Source organism: Geotrypetes seraphini, chromosome 5 (assembly GCF_902459505.1).
Source record: "Geotrypetes seraphini chromosome 5, aGeoSer1.1, whole genome shotgun sequence".
Lineage (NCBI taxonomy): Eukaryota > Metazoa > Chordata > Amphibia > Gymnophiona > Dermophiidae > Geotrypetes > Geotrypetes seraphini.
Genome location: NC_047088.1, coordinates 214,562,636 through 214,575,396, shown reverse-complemented (window position 1 = coordinate 214,575,396; position 12,761 = coordinate 214,562,636). Strand labels below are relative to the sequence as shown.

Below are 12,761 nucleotides of genomic sequence, written 5' to 3'. Positions count from 1 at the left end.
TCTGAAGGTAGGCCAAGGGATCTCTCCTCTGAGAAGTCCTGTGGCTCTACCACAGATCACCAGAAGCAGTCTGACTCAGACTCAGCAAAGTATTCCTCATTGGAAGTCTGAGTATGTACCTGCCTTGGTCTAATGGACTGCTGGCCAGGCTCTGGACAAGAATGCCAAGATATGGGTCCTCCCATGGACTCTGGTTTTGCTTCATCCCCAATGGGCTGGAAAGAAACACTACATCAGTCAGTGCTACACCAATGTCTGGCAAGGCACTAGAATTGACGAACAACCAACAAGGATCTCCAAAATAGACTAGAAGTAGAATCTTGGACAGCACCAGCACACTCAATGCCTCTGTGATGTGCTGATCCAAGATGTACCCCCAGCTCCTGCAATAGGCGCTCCTCAAGGACAGGCTTTGGTACAGGCATGACCAGAGCCAAGTGTCAGTACAGTATCAGTCTGTGAAGAAGATGGAACTGAATCAGGCAAAGTAGAGCAGAGAAAAGCCAAGATGGTGGCATGAGCAGTGGTGCGAGAGCATCTCTCTGATCAGCTGGATATTTTCATTACCTTCTGAATCTTTATGCCACACCAAGCATAAGGGGGTGGTGAAAGTTGTTGTCCCCCACTGGCTCAGCAAAGTGTTGCACAATACACCACCAGGATCTCCCATGAAACCGAAGTCTCTTGAGTTCCACAGAGCATGTGGTCAAAGGAGCAACCACAACTCTGAGAACAGAAACATTATCTCCTCCAAAGGTGGTTGAACTGCCATGCCTGGCAGCATCAGAGATAGAGAGCAGGTAACATCTGCAATGAAGTGGTTGCAAGAAGTGGTTTGATCAGGGGAACTGAGTCCATATTGACTGCTACTATGGCAGAGAGCAATAAGGGAGCAAGAGAAGTTGGATTGGCTCCCATGGTGGTGACTGGGCGTCCAAGTGGCAGATTAAATTTAATGTGGACAAATGCAAAGTGTTGAACATTGGGAAGAATAACCCAAATCACAGTTTCCAGATGCTAGGGTCCATCATGAGGGTTAGCACCCTAGAAAAAGATCTGGGTGTCATCGTAGACAATATGATGAAATCTTCCAACCAATGTGCGCCGGTGGCCAAAAAAAGCAATGGGATGCTAGGAATTATTTAAAAAGGGATGGTTAACAAGACTAAGAATGTTATAATGCCCCTGTATCACTCCATGGTGCAACCTCATCTGGAGTATTGCGTTCAATTCTGGTCTCTTTATCTCAAGAAATAAATAACGGCACTAGAAAAGGTTCAAAGAAGAGTGACCAAGATAATAAAGGGGATTGAACTCCTCTCTTATGAGGAAAGACTAAAAAGGTTAGGGCTCTTCAGCATGGAAAAGAGACAGCTGAGGGGAGATATGATTGAATCTACAAAATCCTGAGTGGAGTAGAATGGGTACAAGTGGATCGATTTTTCACTCCGTCAAAAATTACAAAAGTTACAGGGGAAATACTTTTAAAACCAATAGGAGAAAATATTTTTTCACTCAGAGAATAGTTAAGCTCTGGAACATATTGCCAGAGGTTGTGGTAAGAGCAGATAGCATAGCTGGTTTTAAGAAAGGTTTGGACAGTTTCCTGGAGGAAAAGTCCATAGTCTGTTATTGAGAAAGACTTGGGGGAAGCCGCTGCTTGTCCTGGATTGGTAGCATGGAATGTTGCTACTCCATGGGTTTTGGCCAGATATTAGGGACCTAGATTGGCCACTGTGAGAACAGGTTACTGGGCTTGATGGACCATTAGTCTGACCCAGTAAGGCTATTCTTATGTTCTTATGAGATCTAGAAGGTGCTTCAAAAGGTTGGAAGGCATTGTTTCCAAATCAACATCAGGAGTTTCAACCCTAGTGAGTAAAATGAACTCTTTATTAAAACCGTAGTTGAAATTAAACAGGAAAGTTCAAGCCATTTGTCTGAAGTATGAGAGAAAATCACCTCACTGAAATCTGTAACTGCCTCTTTAGTAAATATAATGTTTTGATTCACAGGAAGCTTGAACAAGTGGAAAACTTTAACAGAAGACTGAATTTGTGAATGTTGCATTTTCCAAGGCCACTTGATATGACTCGAGGAATAAAGTTGTATAATTTATCTTCCTCAAAAAAAAATCACCAGTGGATTTACCAGCAGGTCAAACATCTGAGAAGATACATGCCAATAATATTTCAGCTATTTTGGAAGATTCTGCACCTGAAGTGTTTGAACAACCTACTTTGCTGACATCATTTGTCTTTGAACAAGATCCGAAGGCTGTGCTTAGCCTATTTTTGAAATGCACATGTATGGTTCTGTGGTAAACGTATTGAGTTCATCCTGATGTGAATAAAAACATGCAGGAGAAAAAGGCATTTTTAGCACAAAGGCAAGACCCAAGGAATTTAGGGGCTACCTTCCTGTTTGGTTACCCCTGTAAATGTTTAGTCTGTTTCGCTGGAGTGAAATATTTATTCTTTTATGCCAGAATAGTTGGTGGCCTTTATAGACAATCCTGTCCATTGGGACTACTAGTGTTATATGATAAATGGGTGGTATGAGTCTCATGTAAAGTCTTGAAAAGTAATATGCTTTTTTTTGTTCTCCTAAAATTTTGGGCTTTTGCCTCCTACCCCCAATATTTTGTGGTCTAAGAACTGCTTTTGTTTCTTGATGTGATTAAAATCATTTTCTCTTCTTTATGACATTACATTGATGTCTTCTATCCCGCCAATACCTTTATATTGTTAAAATTTATGTTTCTTTAAACATGTACATTTGTGATTGTATATTCAAAAGTTATTAATAAAATAAATTTAAAAATAACACAAAATTCATAAAAACCCCAATACTCACCCCCAACCCCCTTCTGTTAAAGAGTTATAAAATAGCATAAATCATCAAAACATGAATATCCCCGTTCTCATTTGCAACTTATTTTAGGAAAAAGCCAGGTTTAATCTTCTCTACAGAATATTCTGTAATCCTGCTATAACCTCAGCTTCTCCAGAAGTTGATACCTTAACAAGGGAACTACCACCAAAATGATGCAACCCGAAAATTCTGCCCAATGTATAGAAAACAAGCATTTTTCAATAAACGACATTCTATAAAAGGGGTAATGATATGAGTTTGGAAGAGGATTAAATTCCAGGAGTTAGAATATTCTTTCACAGAAAAAAAGTAGTGAATACATTAAGGGCTCCTTTTACTATGCTGTGTTAGGGCATTAACGCGCGGAATAGCGCACACTACAATGCCCCGCACGCTAGACACTAACGTCAGCATTGAGCTAGCATTAGTTCTAGCTGCATAGCGCGGGGTTAGCGCACGTTAATCTTCTACGTGTGCTAAAAACGCTAGTGCACCTTAGTAAAAGGAGCCCTAAATAACCTCATTATGAAATGTTGGGGGCCAAAGATGGTATTAGCATTCAAGATGACAATGGAAAAACTAAAGAGAATTCTTAACACTGGGAAAGCAATAGTAATGCTGAAACCACAAATATTTCCTATACTGCAATAGGAAGATTAAATAGGCAAACTAGGGCTACATGCAGTATAGAGATCTACCTATCTTTTTGTCTAAAGGAAAAATACTTAGGGCTCCTTTTACTAAGGTGTGCTAGCGTTTTTACCGCACGCTGCCCCCTGCGCTACGCGTAAAAACTAGCACCAGCTCAATGGTGGCGTTAGCGTCAAGCGCGCTAAGCACGGGCTAAAACCGCTAGCGTGGGTATCTCGAGACACTGACAAGGACTCGACTCCTTGAGTAGCGTGCTTATACTCCAGACAAGATGCTCGCAAAGACTCGACTCCTTGCATAGAGTGTGTAGAATCCTCTTGAGGAACTCCCAAGGACTTGACTCCTTGTATAGAGTGGGTAGATTCAGCTCAAGGCACTGTCAAGGACTCGACTCCATGGGAAACTGCTAAGTGCTCAGACTGGACTGGAGGAAGCAGAGTTGAGGTAGAAGTGTGTTTGGCAAGCATATTACCAAACTGCCTATCCAAAATGGTCTGGATCATAGCCTCCAAATGTGACACTGAGACTTGAGGATCTGGTACATTTGGCGTGGCTATAGTCTCCGAGGAAGAGGAGGAAGAACAACTCTTCAACTTGGAGACATGCTTCTTGGGCAGCTTGATAACCACTGCTGGTACCTGACCTGAGGGAGGCAGCGAGGCAAGCGTCTCCCCAGGAGAAGACTTAGCAGATTTGCCCGAGGATGATGACCCGTCAAACAAGGAGGGTTTGATTAAGGTCGAGGTCAAGGCAGAAGGCGGAACCCCTGTGAGAAGCTTGACCAGATTCGAGGTCGAGACCGGGGTAAGTGGATCCATAGCGCCAAAGAGTTTCTCCACCTGAACTCGACGACATTTGATGCCTCGAGGTTGAAGGGTAGAACAGCGGGCACATGGCTCCGGACGATGATCAGGTCCCAAAACACTGAACACACCACCTATGTGGGTCAGTGAGAGAGATCACGCACTGGCAACGGCTACACTTCTTGAAGCCTGTGACCGTCCGGGACATAAACGGAAAAGTAGCCTCAGCGAGATTGAAGCCCGCCTTGACACAAAAGAAAAATAAAATAAAGTTTTGTTTTGTTTTATATAAATGAAAACACGCAAAGAAACACAGCGACCCTGTAAAAAATAAAACACAAGCCATGGTGAGAGAAGGCACAAAGTAGAACTGAGTCTAGTGCAGAGCGTCGAAACAGGACTTCTCGGCTCCACGGAAAACTGAAAACAGAGGAGATTCGCATTCTGCATCAGGCGGGAAGGCACTCGTGCATGCACGGTGCGGCAGTTGCGAACTTTCTAAAGTTCTTCCCGCAAGTCTGCTTGTGAAGCTGTCCACATCCGGGCACCGTGGATGACGTCACCCACTTGTTGAGAATAGGCTGCCTGCTTGTCCTGGGATAATGCTTTAACGTCTTTTGCAGGGCTTAATGCCCTTTAATAAAAGGACCCCTAAATCATTTGAAACAAAGCTCATTGATTTTACAAAAATAACACTTCAATAATTCGATCAACATTGTTAAATTTAACAATGTAACAATTCACATTTTTAATTATCTGGATATGAGCACCTATAATAGGCTAATTTTTGAAGGTTTCTCCCTGATCATCATGGAAATATTGATTTTAACATAGTAAATGCATGTACTTACTCTTTTGCAAACAGTCAGTGCTCTGTCACCACCATACCACAGGCTGCAACATAAATATCCAATTGTTAGTTAAATCATCCACTGTTTTCAAATAGTTTACCAACAAAATTCTTATACTGGCAAACGATTTATGCCATGAACTTCAGAGTTAAGTAGCATAAAGGGTCAGATTCTGTAAAGGATGTCTAAAATTAGGTGTTGTTTAGACGTCCAACAGCAGAATGCTGAGCGTAATTCTATAATGCATAGACGCACTATAGAGAATCGCGCTCAGCAGTGCTGAGCAAATCTTAGCACATCTATATTGTTAGGCATCATTTACAGAATCACCTTTTAGGCGCTGCATAGACATCCTAATAACGTCTATAACATTATAACGTCATTAGAATAGCATTTTATGATTTTTTTTTTTAACATTAAAATTGTATGCAGTAAAAGGCTGGTACCACTATTTTATTTATTTATCTTTTAATTATTTATATACCACTTATATCCTATGTGGTATTTACATTTGGCTCCTTTATCATATTTCTCTTCTGTTCCAGTTGCCCAAAGCCATAAGGAGCAGTGGGGGATTTGAACCAACAACATCAGGGTGCTAAGGTTGGTGCTCTAATCACTACACCACACAAACTCAGAGAGTAAACTGCATGTCAATTCCAAAGTCAAGCTTATATCCTCTTGATTTACAAGCAGACATTTCTCTAGGATAAATATCAAACATGCACCTTCAACACGTGTCCAATTCCTCTTTTGGCATCTATGTTCCTCAAAGTACATGAAAAAAAAAAAAAATATATATATATATATATTGCATACTAAATCCTATATTTTTTGGTGGAAAGAGGATTGCTTGCAAAAGCAGGTCTACTTCTGAGCGTGAGATAGGCATCTCTTAGGCATGCCGGAGGCATCCGCATATAGGTGAAGAGCTAAAGAGGACTCCAGTTTGATATAAAGGTCAAAATATGTTTAATAATGCATTACTTAAGCAAAGCACATGCAAAAAAGTATATATATATATTGCATACTACACCTCATTTCCAATAGGTTAAGAAAAATGGAGAGATACACTACTCACTACTCAGAATTGCCACTGCTGGGTCGGACCAGTGGTCCATCGTGCCCAGTAGTCTGCTCACGCGGCGGCCCTCTGGTCATATATCAGCACCCTAACTGCAACTAGCCCTACCTGCGGACGTTCCGGTTCTGCAGGAACTTGTTCAACTTTGTCTTGAATCCCTGGAGGGTGTTTTGCCCTATGACAGACTCCGGAAGAGCGTTCCAGTTTTCTACCACTCTCTGGGTGAAGAAGAACTTCCTAATGTTCGTACGGAATCTATCCCCTTTCAATTTTAGAGAGTGCCTTCTCGTTCTCCCTACCTTGGAAAGGGTGAACAACTTGTCTTTATCTACTAAGTCTATTTCCTTCAGTACCTTGAATGTTTCGATCATGTCCCCTCTCAATCTCCTCTGCTAGAGGGAGAAGAGGCTCAGTTTCTCTAATATTTCGCTGTACGACAACTCCTCCAGCCCCTTAACCATCTTAGTCGCACTTCTCTGGACCCTTTCAAGTAGTACCATGTCCTTCTTCATGTACGGCAACCAGTGCTGGACGCAGTACTCCAGGTGAGGGCGCCCATGGCCCGGTACAGCGGCATGATAACCTCATCACTTTACACTTATTCACGTTGAACCTCATCTGCCATGTCGATGCCCATTCCTCGAGCCTGAGTATGTCACGTTGCAGATCTTCGCAATCCCTGTGTCTTCACTACTCTGAATAACTTCGTATCGTCCACAAATTTAATCACTTCACTCGTACCTATGTCCAGATCGTTTATAAAGATGTTGAAGAGCACAGGTACAAGCACCCCCAAGTCCATTTCCCCCCACTCCTGTTTCCTATGTTCCAGCCAGTTTTTAATCCACATGAGTATTTCACCCTTGATTCCATGGCTCGCAATTTTCCGAAGTAGTCGTTCATGTGGAACCTTGTCGAATGCCTTCTGAAAATCCAGATATACAATGTCGACCGGGTCACCCTTGTCTATCTGCCTGTTTATTCCTTCGAAGAAGTGCAGCGAGTTCATCAGACAAGATCTGTCTTTGCTGAAACTGTGCTGGCTGGTCCTCATCAGACCATGTCCGTTAAGGTGATCAATGATGCGATCCTTTATCAGTGCCTCTACCATCTTTCCCGGTACCAAGGTCAGACTCACCGGTCTGTAGTTTCCTGGATCTCGCCTCGAACCTTTTTTGAAGATCGGCGTAACATCTTTCCCGATTTGATCAACAGATTGGCTATTAGTTGAAGCAGTTCAGCTATAGTCCCTTTCAGTTTCTTGATGACACTCGGATGGATGCCATCTGGTCCCGGGGATTTATCGCTCTTTAACCTATCAATCTGCCTGCATACCTCTTCTAGACTGACCGTCAGCCCTGTCAGTTTCTCATCTTCGTTTCCAGCATAGAGCCTGATGGGTTCCATTATTCTGTGTATATCCTCTTTGGTAAATACAGACGCAAAAAATGTGTTCAGTTTCTCGGCGATTTCTTTATCTTCCTTTAGCACTCCCTTTATTCCACGGTCATCCAGCGGTCCTACCGCTTCCTTCGCGGGTCATTTCCCCTTAATGTATCGAAAGAATGGCTTGAAGTTTTTTTGCCTCCTTGGCTATTTTTTCCTCATAGTCTCTTTTGGCCCCTTTTACCACCTTATGGCACCTGCGTTGATGTTGTTTGTGCTTATTCCAGTTTTTGACTTTTTCCATTCCTTAAATGAAGTTTTCTTGTCTCTAATCGCTTCTTTCACCTCTACAGTGAGCCACGCCAGTTCTTTGTTCTTTTTCCTCTTGGATCCTTTGTTGATACACGGTGTATGTAGATTTTGCGCCTCAGTGACTGTGTCCTTAAAAAGGGACCAAGCTTGCTCTAGCGTTTTTACAGTGATTATCCTCTTCTTAATCTTCTTCCCCACCATGAGTCTCATCCTTTCGTAATTTCCCTTTCGGAAGTTCAGCGCCGTGGCTGTTGTTTTGGACTGGTGTTTCTCCCCTGCATCCAGATCGAAGCAGATCATATTGTGATTGCTGTTTCCCAGCGTCCCCTCTACTTCTACACCTTATGCTAGTCCTCGTAGTCCATTCAGAATTAAGTCCAGAATTGCATTGCCTCTTGTATTTTCCTTTACAAGTTGTTCCAGGAATCTTAGCATCATTGTGACATCATCAATATGCACCCAGAAGGAATATGTGTTGGGGTAGATGGTATATGTGTTTGGAAGATGGAAGCAGTGCCTTTAACCACTGAGCCACAGGTGCTTTCTTTTAAGCAGGGGTTCCTACCATGTGAGATCATAACCATCTCAGAGTAAAAATAAGTTTCCCTCTGGACCCTGGAAAGGGCAGAGTGCAAATGTAAATGGCAAAATCCACAAACCATACTCTCTTATGAGACCAAAAAGAAGAGGTAAGGTACTAGTGGGGCTGTAAACATATGACCTGTGGAAGATGGAAAAAGTGCCTTTAACCACTGAGCCACAGGAGCTTTTGTTTAGGCAGCAGTTCCTATAATTTTTAGTAGCATTCTGCCATCTAGGTGCATACTGATGATGTCGCACTGATGTCAAGATTGTGCATCAGACACGTCCTCTTGCTCTGAAGCACAGCCATTGTGAGTAGTGTATATCTTTTTCTTTTCTTAACCTTTTGTAAATGAGGTTTAGTATGCAATATATATTTTGTTTTCATGTGCTTTGCTTAAGTAATATATTATTAAACATATTTTAACCATTATATCAAACTGGAGTCCTCTTTATCCCAAAAAATAAAGCTCCGTTCACTTGTGTATGGACGCCTAACTGACACCTAAGTCACATATACCTAATTCGTGTCTACCTAGTGCCCAGCTCATGCTCAAAAGTAGTCCTGGTTCTGCAACGCCTACATTTTAGGCGTTAGGTAGACACGTTAGTAAGCTCAGCAGCATGCAATTCTGTAAATGGATGTCTATTTCAAAGCTACTCCACACCCACGCCTATCCTGTTAGGCGCAACTTTTTCTGATGGGCATCCACAAAATTGTAGACATCTATTTTGAGAATCACATTCAGCGTTTGGATGTCTAAGTTCCAATTAATGCTTGTTAAAGTCATTAATTAGACTTATTATCTACTTTATTTGGATGCCTAAGTCAGTGCCCCTAATTGTTTATGCTGAGAATTCATGGTCAGCTTCTTTATAACTTTTAGTCAGACATGTCAACATACAACTAAAACTTACCTATTTAAGTGGAAGACTGGCGGGTGTTTCAAGGGATGGAGTCAAAAATTATGTTAATACTGCAGTAGCAATATTCAGCCACTATCCACATGGATATTTTATCTATTTAAGTTTATGACTAGAGCTGTACTGCATATTCGTATTTTGAAAATAATGAATATTTGTATTTGATTTGATTTGGCCCCAAATAGTGTCCTGAATACATTCATATTTGAATACGAATAAAACAGGGCTCTATTGTGCTAAATCCTACTGAAATAAGCACTTAAAAGAATGAGAGAAATGAAATAAGAAATAATTATTGATGTTAATTGTTGCAGAGTGTAATAATCCATAAATTCCAGTAGAGGTAATTTGTTTAACACTGTGTGCATCTATCAGTAAGAATTAATGCTGAATCAGGAGATAGAAGGAGGGCATTCCTGGGATAGTATTTGTTACTATGAATACAAAGCCTGTAGTCAGTGAACATGGAATCTGATGTCTCAGCATAACTAACCATGTTCAAGTAACCAGCCTGAGTACATAAAATGAGGGGTGAGAATGTGAGGGAAGAAGAAAGTGCCCAAATATGGGCAATTGTAAATAGAGTCGGAGGTCTGAAAAATAAGAGTAATAGGAGAAGTAATTAGGGGCAGAGAGACAGGAAGTAGTCAAGAAAGTATCTGATTTGTGAACTGCCATGGCTCCATCCAATGAGCAGGCAGGCAGGAGGGACTAAGAAATGTTTGAACTTAAAACCAATGAATGTACTGAACTGTTTGTGCCTACTTTGTCATATTTCTATACAATCTGGACAACCTTTCTGGCCAGGAAGAAAAAGCACAGTTACTTACCGTAACAGGTGTTATCCAGGGACAGCAGGCATATATTCTCACATGTGGGTGACGTCATCTACGGAGCCCCAACGCGGACAGCTTTTCAAGCAAACTTGATTGAAGTTTCAAGTTTGCTATGCTGCACCACGCATGTGCATGCCTTCTTGCCCACTAGAGGGCGCATCCCCACCTCGTGGTCCTCAGTTCCATAGCTAGCAAAGAAGCCATCCCCGGGGAGGAGGGCGGGTTGTGAGAATATATGCCTGCTGTCCCTGGATAACACCTGTTACGGTAAGTAACTGTGCTTTATCCCAGGACAAGCAGGCATGATATTCTCACATGTGGGTGACCTCCAAGCCAACCAAAAAAGGGCAGGTGGGAGGATGGCAATTTAGGAAAACAGATTACGCAAAACTGACTGGCCAAACCGGCCATCACTCCTGGATAACGTATCCAGGCAGTAGTGGGAGGTGAAAGTATGAACCGAAGACCAAGTGGCAGCCTTGCAGATATCCTCCACTGGAGTAGACCGGAGGAACGCCACAGAAGCTGCCATCGCTCGGACCTTATGTCCCGTGACCCGACCATGAAGCGCGAGACCAGCCTGAGCGTAGCAAAAAGAAATACAAGGCTGACCTGAGGGAGAGGAGCCCCGGGAGGACCTCGACGAGGAAGAAGAGGAAGAGATCCTCCGAACCCTCCGCACCTTGTCCCGAGGCCGCATGCTCCGCTCAGGCTGGTCAACCGAGGTCGAGGGCAAGGTCGGGGTCGAGGCCGAAGCCACCCCGGGGGCCGAAGTCGAGGGTACCGAGACCGAGGCCGCCGAAGCCGGGGCTGACGAGGCCGAAGACGGCTGGAGGTGCGCGAGGGCACCGGACAGTTCCGAGGCAATGAGCGCACGGAGCAAGTCTTGAAAGACGGGAACCCCCATCATAGTCGGCAGATCCTGGGCCGACGGGTGCTCCCTCGAGGGCGACCTCGGTCTCGAGTATTCCCACGTGGCACCCGACTTCAACGCTCGGGGCGGGGCCGAGGACGGCCCACCCGCCCCCGTCGATGAGCCCGAGGATGGCTTCTTCGAGGCTGGAAGAGAAGAAGGAAGTGAGGACTTACCCACCGTCGACTTCGGGGTCGAGGACGCCGGCTTCGACGAAGCAGGCTGTCGGGGCGAGGTCGAGGGAGTCGAGGCCGAGGTCAAGGCCGGGGCCGAAGCCGAGGCCGACGTCGAGGACTTCCCCGCCGTGGGGTCGACAGCGAAGAGCTCCGCCATCCGAGCGCGACGGCGGCGGAGAGCTCTTGGCTGAAAAGTAGAGCACCGAGTGCAGGAGTCGGTCGGGTGCTCAGGACCCAGACAAATTAAGCACCACCGGTGGGGATCGGTGATGGAAAGCAGCCAATCGCACCGGGTGCACTTTTTAAAGCCCGTCAAGGGACGGGACATGGGCCCAAAAACCGGCCGAGAACGAATGAGGTCCCGCGGCCGCGGCTACCGGGAGCCCCCGGAGCCGAACGAAAAAGGTTATTTTTTTTACGAAAAAAGACACACGAACAAAATAAAAACACAAATTAAGCACAGCGACCGAGAAAAAACCACTCAGCCGCGGTGTCAGAAGGCAAATTAGAAGAGCACAAATTCCACAGGGCTTCTGGCTCCGCGGAAAAAACTGAACTGAGGACCACGAGGTGGGGATGCGCCCTCTAGTGGGCAAGAAGGCATGCACATGCGTGGTGCAGCATAGCAAACTTGAAACTTCAATCAAGTTTGCTTGAAAAGCTGTCCACGTTGGGGCTCCGTAGATGATGTCACCCACATGTGAGAATATCATGCCTGCTTGTCCTGGGATAATAAAAGATATTCTGCTTTACCATAACACTTTCTGGAGTTTATTAGTGAGGTGAGCTGTGTCTTTGTTTCATACAAGAAGCAACTTGAAATCATAGATTATTAATGGTTGTGTGGCTCAGGGCCTATGTAGCACTGTGAGCAAGAGCAGGCCCTGTAGTCAGGAGGAACCAGGTGAACCAAATAATGCTTTATTATTGGGTTCCTGTTCAATACACAGATGGGGGAAACAGACATAAAAACCTAATCCTTCTTATGACAGGGTGGAATACCTATCACTGGCTAGCGGAGGGAGCTCATTGAGCCTGAGAGAAGAGCTAATCTATATTGAGCAGAGTTTCTCAACATATGGTATGTGTACCCTTAGGGGTACACAAGCCGCTTGTTGGGGGTATGCATCACTGCACAGGTCTCCTGCCCCTTCCTCCTTAAACGCTGCCATCACTAGGGATCCCATGCCCTCCTTCCTGTCCGCCCCTCTCTCCGTCGAAGCCGCTGCCACTGACCTGGAAGGCCTCCCTCTGATGTCAGAGATGTCGGAGGGAAGCCTTCCAGGTCAGCGGGGGATCCCCGTTACCTCATTCCAGGTGGGCTGCTCCTTCCTGCTTTCAGTGGCTCTTACACATTGCACGTGGCTGA

General features: G+C 44.4%; 1 protein-coding gene across 15 annotated transcripts in view; it reads right to left on the bottom strand.

Moving 5' to 3' along the window:
* Window positions 1–12,761, bottom strand: part of BAZ2B (bromodomain adjacent to zinc finger domain 2B) — a 535,524-nt gene that overhangs the window by 438,372 nt on the left and 84,391 nt on the right. For all 15 annotated transcript variants that reach the window (XM_033946167.1, XM_033946164.1, XM_033946160.1 and 12 more), the window contains exon 3: window positions 5,180–5,222. The gene's annotated coding sequence lies outside the window, so the exon portion shown is untranslated. The remainder of the gene's footprint in view (window positions 1–5,179; window positions 5,223–12,761) is intronic.